The sequence below is a fragment of the Mustela nigripes genome, chromosome 16, assembly GCF_022355385.1.
Source record: "Mustela nigripes isolate SB6536 chromosome 16, MUSNIG.SB6536, whole genome shotgun sequence".
Classification (NCBI taxonomy): Eukaryota; Metazoa; Chordata; class Mammalia; order Carnivora; family Mustelidae; genus Mustela; species Mustela nigripes.
In genome coordinates this window covers 51,181,748-51,195,959 of record NC_081572.1, presented here as the reverse complement: position 1 = coordinate 51,195,959, position 14,212 = coordinate 51,181,748, and positions in this window count along the sequence as shown.

The window sequence follows — 14,212 nt, the reverse complement described above, 5'->3', positions numbered from 1 at the left end:
TGGCCTGAGCCAAAGGCAGACACTTAACTAACTGAGCCACCCAGATGCCCCCGTGCCACCCAGATGCCCCCGTTTATTCAACTTTAATTGCTTATCAGCAAATTCATGCTGAAGACAAACCTTATGAGCACACTGCCTGTGGAAAAGCCTTCAGGAAATGTGCACACTTTACTCAACTACTGAGAATTCATACTGGAAGAAACTTTATGTATGTCATGAATGGGGTAAAGCCTCCAGTCAGACATCAAAACTCACCAGACATCACACTGGATTCCTCACCAGAAGTCACACTGGAAAGAAGCCCTACAGATGTGGCAATTGTGGGGAAGCTTTTAGCTTTTAGCTTTTAGCTTTTCTCTCCATACTGGAGAGAAACCCTATGAATGTAGTGAGTGTGGAAAATCAATTATTTGTACACAAAACCTCAGAGCACATCAGAGAATTCATGCAAGGAAGAAGCCATATACATGGCTTTACATGTATACATGTAACGAATGGGGGAGAAATTTTAGAAATAAATCAATCCTTACTGTACGTCAAAGAATTCATGAGAGACAAACTGTGCACATGCAGTGAATGTGGAAAGGCCTTCTCATGCTCCTCATCTCTTCCTGTTCATCAGTGAATTCATACAAATGAGAAACCTTATGGGAGTAATGAATGCAAGGAACCATTCAGGCTAAAATCACACCTAATTGTTCACCACAGAATCCGTACTGTGGAGAAACCGTACCAATGTGCTAAATGTGAGAAAGTATTCACTCAAATGGTAAGTCTCACAGAGCGTGAGAAAATTCACATTGCATCCAAGCCATCTCAAAGTACCTACTGTGGGAAATCTTTGAGGAGTAATTGTACATCAAAAGACCCACGATGAAGAAACAACATAAATGAATGTAGGAAATTTTTTGCTACTGTGTCACAGCTCAGTCTGCATAAATTCTCTCCTACTGGTGAGAAACCTTTCAAATGTAATCAATGTGAAAAAGTCTTCACCCAGTAATGCAGGCCTCAGTGCCCATCAAAGAATACATCCAGGAGGGGCGCCTGAGTGGCTCAGTGGGTTAAACTTCTGCTCTTGGCTCAGGTCATGATCTCAGGGTCCTGGGATTGAGCCCTGCATTGGGCTCTGCTCAGCAGGGAGCCTGCTTCCCTTCCTCTCTCTCTGCCTGCCTCTCTGTCTACTTGTTATCTTTGTCTGTCAAATAAATAAATAAAATCTTCAGTAAAGGTTCTTAACCTTGCTGTGCATCTGGGAACACATACGAGAGAGAAGGAAGATCCGGAAAGTTTTACCAGTGTATCACAACTTACCCTTCTTTGAAGAGTTCATATCAGGGAGAAGCCCTGTGCATGGAAGGAATGTGGGAACACCATCAGGAGTAATTCTGACTTTACTATACATTATGGAGTACACACTAGAGAAAAACTTTATAAGTGAATGTGGACAAGCTTTCAGATGTAGCTCGAGCCTTGAGAGTACATCAGAGAACACAGCAAACAGTATGGCTATAAGGAATACAAGAGGCCATATAATGTCAGAGAATGCATGCTGAAATGCATTGTATATGTTTAATGAATACGGGAAGGAAAATCTTCAGCAATTATTTACAACTCATATTCATCAAAAAAATTCTGGAGAGTGAAAACTTACAACTATTACAAATATGGGAAATTAATTATATATCAAATTTTGTGACTTACTAGAAAATTTAGAGTTAATAAATGAACCATAATTGACATGGATTTTTTTCCCCAAATATCATTCTTTCAGTTTTCACTGAATACCTTCGAAACCATCTTGGAAATCAATTGTATAGCACAACAAATGTAGGAGAGTGAATTGTGGAAGTAAGTATTCAACTTCAAAATTGAGAAAACAAAAGCCCCTCATTCATCAGTCTCTTAAAGAATTATGTTAATTAGTAAAATAAAAACTTTGGTAGAAAAATAAGTAACACATGTATAATCTAGCACAGAAAGATATGCAAAATTTTAAAAATTATTTTTATCTTATAAAACCTATGTAATTATTTTGCTAGGTACTAAGGAAGTATAGAAAAAAAATTCACTATAACCCAACCATCCTAATAATCATTTCATAATTTTTGCTTATTTATTTCAAGTCTCTTTTTTTAAGATTTTATTTATTTATTTGACAGAGACAGCAAGGGAGGGAGCACAAGCAGGGGGAGTGGGAGAGGGAGAACCAGCCCCCACTCCAAGGAGGGTGCCACATGTGGGGCTTGATGCCAGGACCCTGGAATCATGACCTGAGCTGAAGGAAGACTCCTAACAACTGAGCCACCCAGGCACCCCTCAAGTCTTTTCTAAAAATAAAATAGCCATGTGTGTTTTATTGTAAAAATAACACTGTAATAAGGGTAAAAATAGAGAAAAATGTTAAGTAAACAACCTAAATCTTGCCACCCAGAAATAAGTAGTATAACATGTTTATTCTAGGCTTTACTTTTATATACATATTTTGTAGTTTTTATCTTATTACACAGATGAGGGGGTTCCTGGCTCTCTCAGAAGAGCCTGTGACTCTTGATCTTGGGGTCATAAGTTTGAGCCCCACATGGTAATGGTTACTAAAAAAGAGTAAATGAACTTTAAAAAATCTCACTATGCAGATGTTTTCACTTAACATTACATCATAAATATATTTCCCCTTTGTGGTGTGAAGTGTAACCAGGGTGTTAAACAGAAATCAAGAGAAGGAGGAGGGAGCAACTTTATGTGTCACTTTCAGTTGAAATTTCATAGATGGCTGGATTTTCGTTTGGCTGAAAATCCAGGCCAAGTCTGCATCACATGAATATGAACCAAATGAGGGTCACATGTGAGAGGGATGGCAATAGAGTCATCTGGAATCCTGTCCATCACAATTTGGGGAAAAGAAGCCCCATAACATTTGGAGAAAAAGAGATTTTGTAATTGTATTTGTAAAATATAGTCACAATTTAGAAATGAAAATGGCTGGTTCCATATAATTAAGAATCAATGTGAATTTGAGTTTTTTAAAAGATTTGTTCATTTTAGAGAACGCGCACGGGGGAGGGGCAGAGGGAGAGATGGTCCTAAGCGTAATCCGTGTGGAGCACAGAGCCTGTCATGGGGGCTCCGTCTCATGACCCTGAGACCAGGAGCCTGAAATCATGACCTGAGCCAAAACCAAGAGTCTGACATTTCACGCACTGCGCCACTCAGATGCCCCTCCAATGTGAACTTGATTTTAAAGTGAAATTTCCCTTCTGCTCTTTCTTTCATGCAGAGTTTTCATACATGTATGTGCAGGAGGAGGGCATGATAGACTCCTTTTATCTCAATAAAAGCTGCTACAGCTCCTCCAGAGTTGGAGCTAGGAGAGGAAAGAGGGCTAAGAAAAGCCCTTGGCTGGTACTGTTGTAGCCTGGGCCTTGTGCTTTTTGGACTTTGTAGAGGTGTAAAAGTGACTCAGCACTTCCATGGGTTTGTTTTTTGTTTTTTTTTGTGTTTTGGTTTGTTTTTGTTTGTTTGTTTTTTAACAGAGACAGAGCAACGAGAGAGGGAACACAAGCAGAGAGTCCAGGAGGGAGAAGCAGACTCCCTGCTCATCCAGGAGCCCAGACACAGGGTTTGATCCCAGGACAAGACCTGAGCAGAAGCCAGATGCTTAATGACTGAGCTACCCAGGTGCCCCTCCAGGGGTTCTTAAGCAATCTTCCCATCTTTCTGGAATCTTCTTACCTTTCTGGAATTCTAGTGTGTGCAAATGCATTTGAGCACTAATTGCTTATACATTCCTCAGTTCTTAGGAAACTGGTAGTAAGTAGTACTTTAAAAGCACTCCATTATCCTCTGGCTTGCTTTGCTTTTTTTTTTTTTCCCCTTGATGAAAAGAAATTATCTTTGAACCCAGTAAGCACATACCTTTGTTTTTCTAAGATTTTCCTTTATTACTGGTTTATAGCAATTTGATTATGCTGTGCCTTGGTGTGATTTTCTTCATGTGCTTTCTTTGAATTTCACTGAGCTTCTTGGATCTGTGGGTTTATAATTTTCATCAAATTTTGACAGTATTTACTTATTTCTTCAAATATTTGTCTACTCCCTAACTCTCTCCCCTCCTTCTACCATTCTAATTACACACAGTTAGGCTACTTCATGTTGTTCCGTAACTCACTGATGCTCTATTTTTTACCCCTGTGTTTCATTTTGGACAGTTTCTATTTCTGTGCCTTTGAATTCATGATTCTTTCCTTTCACAGTGTCTAATCAGCTCTTAATCTACTGTTTTTTTTTCTTTTTTCATTTCAGATATACTTGTTATCTCCAATAGTTTGATTTCCCACTTACTTTTTTTCCTTTCATAGTTCAAGTGTCACATGTCATACTTTCTCCAAAGGTATCCACTGGCTTTTTGAGATCCCAAGAACCCAGTTCTACAACGTTCAGCTTCACTGAGCTATTTCCCTGCAGATCCCCATATGTCATATGCTCCCCATATGCTCACCCTGTGTGGGCCCCATACACAGTCACAGCAGCATACAATCCAAGGCACACAGAATAGGACTGGGTTAGGGAGGAAATGGTTTCACTGAGGGAAGCTGCCCTAGAGACTTTATGGAGCCTGTTTCACTATGGAAAATATGGCTTTCGGGCATTAAACCGTGGAACTGAGACAAAGGAAAACATGCTTTATCATATATAATAATATAATAAAAATCAATATGAATAATAAGATTAAAATATTACTATAAATTAATATAAATATTAATTATTTTTTTAAATTTGAATGAGCTGAGGAAGGATGCTCTAGATCAAAAACCCTGAAATTATTATCGATTTTTCATTCAAGAAAGACAAACAAAAGTGCGCACAGCACTTCCCAACTTTACTGACATCCGAAGTTTTAGCTAATTTACAAAAGGCCTGTATCTTCTATCATTGACTTTATTTCTTTAGTCACCCTGAAACGTTCAGAGTCAAGGAGTGGTGTCATTCTTTTTTGCCTCCTTCGTGCTAATAATGCTTGACACATAGTTATAGCTTCTCAATACAAGTTTGTTCAATTTGAATAGGTTTTTTTAGGTCATCCAAACTGTCGATAAACACATCCAATTCCTCTTAATCCAGACAAAAGAGTAGAAGAAAAAGAGGAGGCGGCGAAAAAAAAAAAAAAAAAAACCCCCCCCCGAGGGTTTCGGGGGCCGTAGTTCGGGAGCCCCGGCTGCGCAGGCACAATGGCTTGCCTGGAGGCCGCCCCACCCCCATATGGCGCCATTCCCGGAAGTGTTCTTGTCCGGGCTCTGCGAGTGCACGCAGTTGTAAGTTTGGCAGCCAGGTACTCGTTGCCCTGGTTCTCCGCTGCACCTCCCTCGGCCCTTGGCCCCTAGCGGCATCCGGGCCATGGCCAGTACCTCCAGAGTTCCGGTCCCTGAGCCGACACCCCCACCTGATAGGCGACTGGGGCTGGGCCTCCTGCCTGGCTTTCGGCTTGGTCTCTCGCCGGCTTGGCTTGGCTCGGGGTCGGGAAGCACCGGGGCGGGAGCCGGCTTGCGTGATGCCCTGGGGCGGGCCGCCTCTTCCCAGTCCTTTACCCTTGATGGAGGGAGGAGGGGACGCCCGATGTACTCTTAGGGAGAGGGTGCGAGGGGGGAGGAAGGAGTCTTCCTGCCGGCTTCTGAAGCGGCGGGGACGGACCGGTTTCATATGTGGTGACCTGACAGGCGGACGAACTCCGGTCTTTCTATGCCTACGACAGTTTTTCCCTGCCTCATTTTATGGCATTTCACTGATGGGGTCCGTGGTCAAAGGAGGGAGACTAATACAAAGCGAAGGTCAAGCTAAGCCAAGGACCGCCGTCTCTTATGGAGAGAGGGACCACCCCAGCCTCACAGGCTAGCCTTTATAGAGCAATGGCCATGTGGTTGAGCCTGGCCAATGAGATTGTAACACACAGAGAGGGTTGCATAGTCATGTTAGGTCACACGCAGGTGGCCAATTGAATTACACTTTGCCCTATAGTAGCTGTTTGAACTAGCCAATCACTCTGGTCAGAATTGACGGCCAAAAGGCCGGGTTTACATTCCTTGGTGGTTAGGGGATAGTGTGTGCGTGCTTTACTGTTTAGATGTCTCCACCCGGCCTCCTGCCGCGACTCGTCCTTGCATTCTGGGCTCTGTTATCTCCACCTTACCTGACCGTCCTTGTATTTGGGCTCCGTTGTCAGGGACTGTGGATGGGGGTGGGGGGCCAGGTTTAGTTTTACTGCACAAACAACGAACAACAGCTGTTTAACCGAGACGGAGTCGCTCTGGCGAAATAGGCCCTTACATTCACGTCATCACTTTTAAGTCCCTTGTCTCTCCCTGACGTGGTAATGGCACCATTGCTTCGGCTGGGAAATGCTGCACTGGTCCCAGGCGCTGAAGTTCTCACCGAGAATAGGGTCCCCGTCGTTATTTTAAAATAACAAAGCTGGCTTGGGAGCCACAGCGAGAGAAGTTTCTCGAGTCCCTGATGCTTCCGCAGTGCTTGGGTAGACAGGGCTTGGGTGAAGTCGCAATATCCAGAGAAAACATCTAGGAAATTATGACTGCTGAGTGAAGTATCGGCCTGGGTATCTTCTGTGTCCTGTCGGAGGTGAAAGGAGCAACTGCTCAGATGATTCGCCTTGAGCCCAGGTGGTTTGCTTGTGGGCGAGTCTCCACTGTAGCCAAACCGAAGTTAAGTTAGAACCTACACCAGACTCCTCCTCATTGTCAACGTGGGAAGTGAAGAAAAACTGAAGGAAGGTAGACACCTCCGGCCCAGCGCTCAGGTCACAGTGGGGTTTTGGCTGATTCGCATGCTGTCTTTGTCTCTGTGCATTATTTTGACATAACTGAGATCAGGCTGAATTTATTGAATTTGAAGTAGCATTGCTTATTCTGATGATAAAACTTTAAAAGATGTTTATGGCACAGTTTGGTATTAACCAGATTTAGCTAGCATTATCTGTATGGCATATTGCCCAGGGGGAGTTTATTAATCCTTACAAATTTAAAAAGCAATGATGACACATGTCATTCTTTTTTTTTTTTTTTTTTTAAGATTTTATTTATTTGAGAGCACAGATGGGGGAGGGGCAGAAGGACAGAGAGAAGCGGTCTCTGGGCTGATCGGGGAGCCCAGTTTAGGGATTGATTCCAGGATCCAGGATCTCCACCAGAGCTGAAAGCAGATGCTCAACCCACTGAGCCACCCACCCATGCACTCTTTAGGTTATTTATTTATTTATTTTTAAAGATTTACTTATTTGACAGAGATCACAAGTAGGCAGAGAGGCGGGTGGTGGTGGAGGGGTGGTGGAGAAGCAGGCTCCCTACTGAGCAGAGAGTCTGATGAGGGACTGGATCCCAGGACCCTGAGATCATGACTGGAGCCCAATGAGCCACCCAGGCCCCTCCCCCCAATGTTTTGTTGATTTAACGAAAACCTTACTCTCCCCTGCTTACCTGAGAACTCGCCATTTTTCTTTCAGGGCCACTCATTCTACTAACTAGGAAATTAATTTCTCAGCTTTAACAGAGTCTGTGTGATTTGAACAAGAAAACCTGTTTCTTTCTGATACAGAAGTCTGAGCTGTTAGGTGGCCCAAAGTGATAGGGGTAGGCAGCTCTCATCCATTCGGTTTTCTGGAAACCCAGTTTCCATTCAGCTTTTCGCTTTGGCACCTCCTGAATGTGTTGTCTTTCCTATGGCAGAGGCTGGCTCACTCTCAGCCCGTTTTGTTCCAGGCCTTTGGAAGGGGAAATGAGGAACTGGAGGCCTTGCAGCTCCCTTTTAAATATGTGACGTCAGCTCTCTTGTTTAAATCCCATTTGCTATAATTTAGTCACATGGGCACACCTGCCTGTGTGGTGGCTGGGAAATGTCTCTACCTGGGTGGCCTTGTGTCCAGCTGAGATTTCAAGCCTTTGTCGGTATGAAAGGGGAGAATGGATGTTGGAAGGCAATTAGCAGTATCTGCTACTTTGGCCTACATAAGTTTCCTGCCGTTTGAGTCAGTCTTACAAATTTTTTAAGCAAAAATTGTTCTTTGGGAAATTTTCTTTTTATTGGCATATGGTTTTAAGATGATTTATATGTTATAGCCCCTTTCTTGTTTCTATTTTTGATTTACTGGTATTTTTGTTCTTTGGCCAGTGGCATATGTATTTCATTATTTGGAGAATCAGCTCCTGCCTTTGTCAACTGTTTTGTTTTCTTACTAGTTTCTTTATTATTTTTTCTTTATGGTTTGCTTGTTAATTATTTCTCTTATATAGTTGAATGTTTAATATTTTTATTTTTAAAAATGTCAGTTGCATGTATTTAGGGATATAAATTTTATCTTTCTGAAAGTTTTGGCAACCCATGAGTTTTTAACCTATAATTCTCTCATTTTCTGTTTCACTGGCAGTTAAAGTTCTCTCTTTGACTTAATAAGTATAAGTACTCAGGAGGATCTATTTTAATTTCCTGGTGATTGGGTTCCCCCCTCTCCAAACTTAAATTCGTAATTCTACTACATCATGGTTAGAGAACGTCATATATTCAGGTTTTATTTATTTTATTCTAGAGAGAGAGCATATGAGAGCGGGCGGAGGGACAGAAGAAGAGGAAGAGAGAGAATCAAGCAGAATCCACACTGAGCATGGAGCCCCACATGGGACTCAATCCAATGATCCTGAGATCATGACCTGAGCCAAAATCAAGAGTTGGACACTTAACCAACTGAGCTACCCATGTGCCCCCCACCTCCCCACCCCCTGGCATGATGATTTATTTTAGTGTATGTATGTGTGTTTATAATGAGAGCTTGCTTTCTTTTTTTCATCTACAGAGATACTTAGTACTTCATTTTTTAATTGAAATGTAATTGACATAAATATTATTAGTTTCAGGTATATAAAATAATCATTATAGATATAGATAACAAAGTGATCATTACAAATCTAGTCAATATCCATCATCACACATAATTACAGGTTTTTTTTTCTTGTGATGATAATTTTTAGGATTTACCCTTATTAACTTAAAATATATAATACAATATTATTAACTATAGTCACCATTCTGTACATTACATCGCCAGGACTGACTTATTTTGTAACTAGGAGTTTATAGCTTTTGGACCACCTTTGCCCATCTCGTCCACTGCTCACCGCTGCCTCTGGCAATCATCTCTGGCAATCTGTTCTCTGTATCTGTGAGTTCAAGTTTGCAATAGGCGGTTGTTTTGTTTTTTATTTTAGATGCCACATAGCAGCGAGGTGATAGTTGTCTACATCTGTCTGACTTGTTTCACCTAGCATAATGCTCTCATGGTCCATCCACGTTTTTCACAAATGGCAAGATTTCCTTCTTTTTTATGAATAATATTCCTCTGAGGGTATTATATTATCTATTCAGCTGTCAACAAACACTTCCATTTCTTGACTATTGTAATTAATGCTACAGTGAACATATGAGTATGGATATCTTTTTGAGGTAGGGTTTTTGTTTCCATCAGATAAATGCCCAGAAGTGGAATTGCTGGAAAATGTAGTACTATTTTTAATTTTTTGAGGAAATTTTAGTATGCTTTGTTCTAGTTTTGTGAAAAATGTTGTTGGTACTTGATAGGGATTGTATTAAACCTATAAATTGCTTTGGGTAGTATGGACATTTTAACAATATTGGTTCTTCTAATCCTTGAGCACAGAATATCTTTCCATTTAATGTCTTCTGGTTTCAATGCACAGGTCTTTAAGCCCCTTGGTTAAATTTATCCCTAGGTATTTTTTTCTTTTTGATGCAATTCTAAGTGGGATTATTTTCTTAATTTCTCTTTCTTACAGTTTATTATTAGCGTATGGAAATGCAACTGATTTTTGTAAGTTGATTTGTATCCTAACCGTTTTTTGTTTATCCTAACAGTTTTTTGGCAGAGTCTTTAGGGGTTTCTCTGTATAATATTATGTCATCTGCGAATAGTAATGGTTCTTTTCCAGTCTGTATAATTTTGATTTCTTTTTCTTGCCAAATTGCTGTGGCTAGGACTTCCAATATTATGCTGAATATAAATGTTGAGAGTGGGCAATGATGAGAAGTTTTATCATTTCACCACTGAGTATGTTAGCTGTGGTCTTGTCATATATGGCCTTTATTGAAAGTTTTTTAAATCATAAATGGATGCTGAATTTTGCCAAATGCTTTTTCTGTATCACTTGAGATGATCATATCATTTTTATTCTTCATTTTATTAATGTGGTGAACATCACATTGATTGACTTGCAGATGTTGAACCATTCTTGGATCCCTGGAATAAATCCCACTTGGTCATTGTGTATGATCCTTTTGATGTATTGTTGAATTCAGTTTGCTAATTTTTTTGAGGAATTTTGCATCTATATTCAAGAGGGTCATTGACATCTAATTTTCTTTTCTTGTGGTGTCTTTGCCTGGTTTTGGTTTCACAATAATTCTGGCCTCATAAAATGTGTTTGAAAGTATTCCTTCCTCTATGTTCTTTGGAAGAGTTTGAGAAGGATTGGTACTAATTCATATCTTAAATGTTTGGTGGAATTCACCAATGAAACTACCTAGTCCTGGACTTTGTTTTTTGAGAGACTTCTTATTATTGATTCAATCTCCTTACTAGTATTCAGTCAGTCATATTTTCTCTTTCATCATGATTCAGTCTTGGTAGATTGGTATGTTTCAGGAATTTACTCATTTCTTCTAGGTTGTCCATTTGTTGGCATGATCTTTATTAGATCCATATTGTCTTAAAATTTGATGTGTGCACATGAATCAGCTAGAGATCTTATTAAAAAGCTGATTCTTGATTCAATCGGTTCTGGAGTTGGACCTCAAATTTTACATTTTCACAAGCCCTCCAATAATATTTATTCTGCTGTTCTTTGGACTACGCTTTTGAATACAAAGGTCTTGGATATGAATTCTTAATGGAGGCAAATGGACTCTGTAAAGCAGGGACAGATTCAGCATGATTCTGCACAGATTCCCTTGGGCCCCACAAGCCCTACTGCATGGTGAGAGCATCAAACTTCCTGGGAAACTGTCATTAATATGAATTTCACAAAATCTGGGAAGCTTTATTCTTATTGCACCACTGCCCTTTTATATGTCTTACAGCATCATCCTGAAACTTTGCCCTTTAATTAAGAGAACGTTTACAATCATTTTTATAAGAGTTTGCAGACTCTCGTTTTGCAACCAAACTCAGCATTAGCTGGGTCATATTCTTTTTTTTTCCCCCCTCTGCTTCCTTCTTATTTGGGTTTGCCTGATACAGAATGACTAGATAAAGATCTGTTTGAATATGAGATTGAGAGAAACATATCAGGGCTTCTTTTAAATTTGGAATTTGTAGCTGAAATCTCTGAAAATGTTAGCAAATTAATCATCACATGAAAGGAAGAAGAGATTCTTAGAATGTTTCATTTTTATTTATTTTTATTTTTTTTAAAAGATTTTACTTATTTATTTGACAGAGATCACAAGCAGGTGGAGTAGAGAAGCAGGCTCCCTGCTGAGCAGAGAGCCTGATGAGGGGCTCGACCCCAGGACCCCGAGATCATGACCTGAGCTGAAGGCAGAGGCTTAACCCACTGAGCCACCCAGGTGCCCCGAATGTTTCATTTTTATTTATTTTTTTATTATTATTATTTTTTAATTTATTTATTTGACAGAGAGAGACCACAAGTAGGCAGAGAGGCAGGCAGAGAGAGAGGAGGAAGCAGGCTTCCCGCAGAGCAGAGAGCCCGATGTGGGGCTTGATCCCAGGACCCTGAGATCATGACCTGAGCCGAAGGCAGAGGCTTTAACCCACCGAGCCACCCAGGCGCCCCTCGAATGTTTCATTTTTAGATGAATAGGTGATTGTGGCAAAGAAAGATTATATTGTTTTCATCCACATCACGTAGCAAGCTGATTTAATGGAAAAGTTGTGAGCATTGGAATTAGACTGATTTGGGGTCATGCATTGCCTTGGATAAATAGTATTCTCTAAGCTTCATTTTCCTGATCAGTGGAATGGCAATACAATTCCCATTGGACTGATGTGAAGTTCAAATTAAAAGAACCTTGTACAATGTCTGGCCTCCTAGCCATGACTACATTTAATGGCATTAAAATGACAAGATCTCCAGGATCAAGGATCATTTTTTCTCACTGATTTTGGAGGGTTAATCTTGTGTTCTTTAGGGAAGTCATTGCTTTCTTGTAATGTCAGGGTTCCACCTGCGTAAATCTATGATTTCCAAGGCAGCATGGGTTTTCATGGCTTATTTCTCTTTCTCAGGTATGCCCCTGCAGGAGTCCACTCTTGCCAGAGAGGGGAACACAGAGGAAGAGATTATGGCTGCCATGTTTTTTTCAGTTGGACCTCTGGTAAGTTGGGGTTTTTTCAGGTCCTGACCTGCCTTGTGGGTTGAGAGCATGTCGGTTTTTGTTGAAGTCTGTGACTTCTCTACCTTACCCACATCCCTTCTGGTAACTGAATCAAATTGTTTCACCCATGGAAATTGGGTTCATCATAGTAAAGCTTGGACTCTATAAAAAGATTCATTATACATATTGAACCAATTATTAAGGTACATGAGCTTTCAAAAAATACTTTTGCTAGTTTTGATAGAGAGCCTAGGAAATTTACTTTTGATGTTCAGTTTGTATAGTTCCCAGGAAATTTCAGATATTTATGGGATAGAAGAATGGAATATTTTATTTTATTTTATGTTTTTAAAGATTTTATTTATTTAATTGACAGACAGAAACCACAAGTAGGCAGAGAGGCAGGCAAAGAGAGAGGAGAAAGCAGGCTCCCTGCTGAGCAGAGAGCCCGATGCGAGGCTCAATGCCAGGACCCTGAGATCATGACCTGAGCTGAAGGCAGAGGCTTTAACCCACTGAGCCACCCAGGTGCCCCAAAGAATGGAATATTTTAAATTGGAAATTTTGTTTAGGAAATTTTGGAAAAAAATGTACACACACAGACACACCCATATACCCTCTTAATTAAGAGGGACCATTCCCCTTGTGTCCACCACTCTCAGTGATCTCCTCTTTTCTACCCATTAAGAAGTGATCGAGCTTAATAGATGACATGGAGAGAGAGAAAATGTTTAAGACACAGTGCTTGGCTGTAGGGAACTATCGTCTCATTGAGTAAGGCATACAAAAGAAATAGTTCCATAATTTATTTAGGTGAATGGAGGTTGCTTAGCCATATGCTGAAGAAATGATTGCTATAAGAGAAAAGAAATGGGGACCCCATGGATGGCACAGTCAGTTAGGCTGGTGCCTTTGGTTCGGGTCGTGTTCCCAGGGTCCTGGGATTGAGTCCTGCATAGGAGTCTGCTTCTTTCTCCCCCTCTTCCTGCTGTGCTCTCTCTCTCTCCCTCTCTCTCTGACAGATAAATAAATAAATAAAATCTTAAAAAAAAAAAAAAGAAAGAAAGAAAAGAAATGGGACATGAGTATGGGCAAAATTGGTCTATGATAAAGCTCATGAGGGCAGTGAGACTTAAGGTGGTATCCAGGCAATGATTCAATGATTTAAATTGTCTTGAAGTGTTTGTGAAAGTACTTTAGGTGAGAAGGGAGTTCAAGGGCAAGGCTCTGCGTCAGAGAACAGTGCAGTGAGCTAGTGATTCCAGTGGGAAAGTTATGAAAAGGAAGCCTGGGAGTTAGATATTAAAGCTGAGTCTTTCAATGTTTCCCTGAAGACATTTAAGTGTATGTATGTATGTGTGTGTGAATGTGTTTGAGATAGGTGTTAATGTGATAAAAGCTATACTTTAGCATGACTTTCTGAAATAGGAGATCCCGAAGAAAGATGATACCAACAAATATAATTTGTTCTAGTAATAATCCGCAGTAACCTGTAGTTGTGATCTTTTATTCTTTGTAGTTGGGATGTACAGTGAAAATAGTCCTTAAAACATACCTTGAAAGATAAATGAGGGGCGCCTGGGTGCTTCAGTTGGTTGAACATCTGGTATTTTTTTTTTAAGATTTTATTTATTTATTTGACAGAGAGAGGGAGAAAGCACAAGCAGGGGAAGCAGCAGTCAGAGGGAGAGGGGGAAGCAGGCTTCCAGCTGAGCAGGGAGCCTGATGCAGGGTGGGATCCCCGGACTCTGGGATGCCAACCTGAGCTGAAGACATACACTTAACCAACTGAGACACTCAGGTG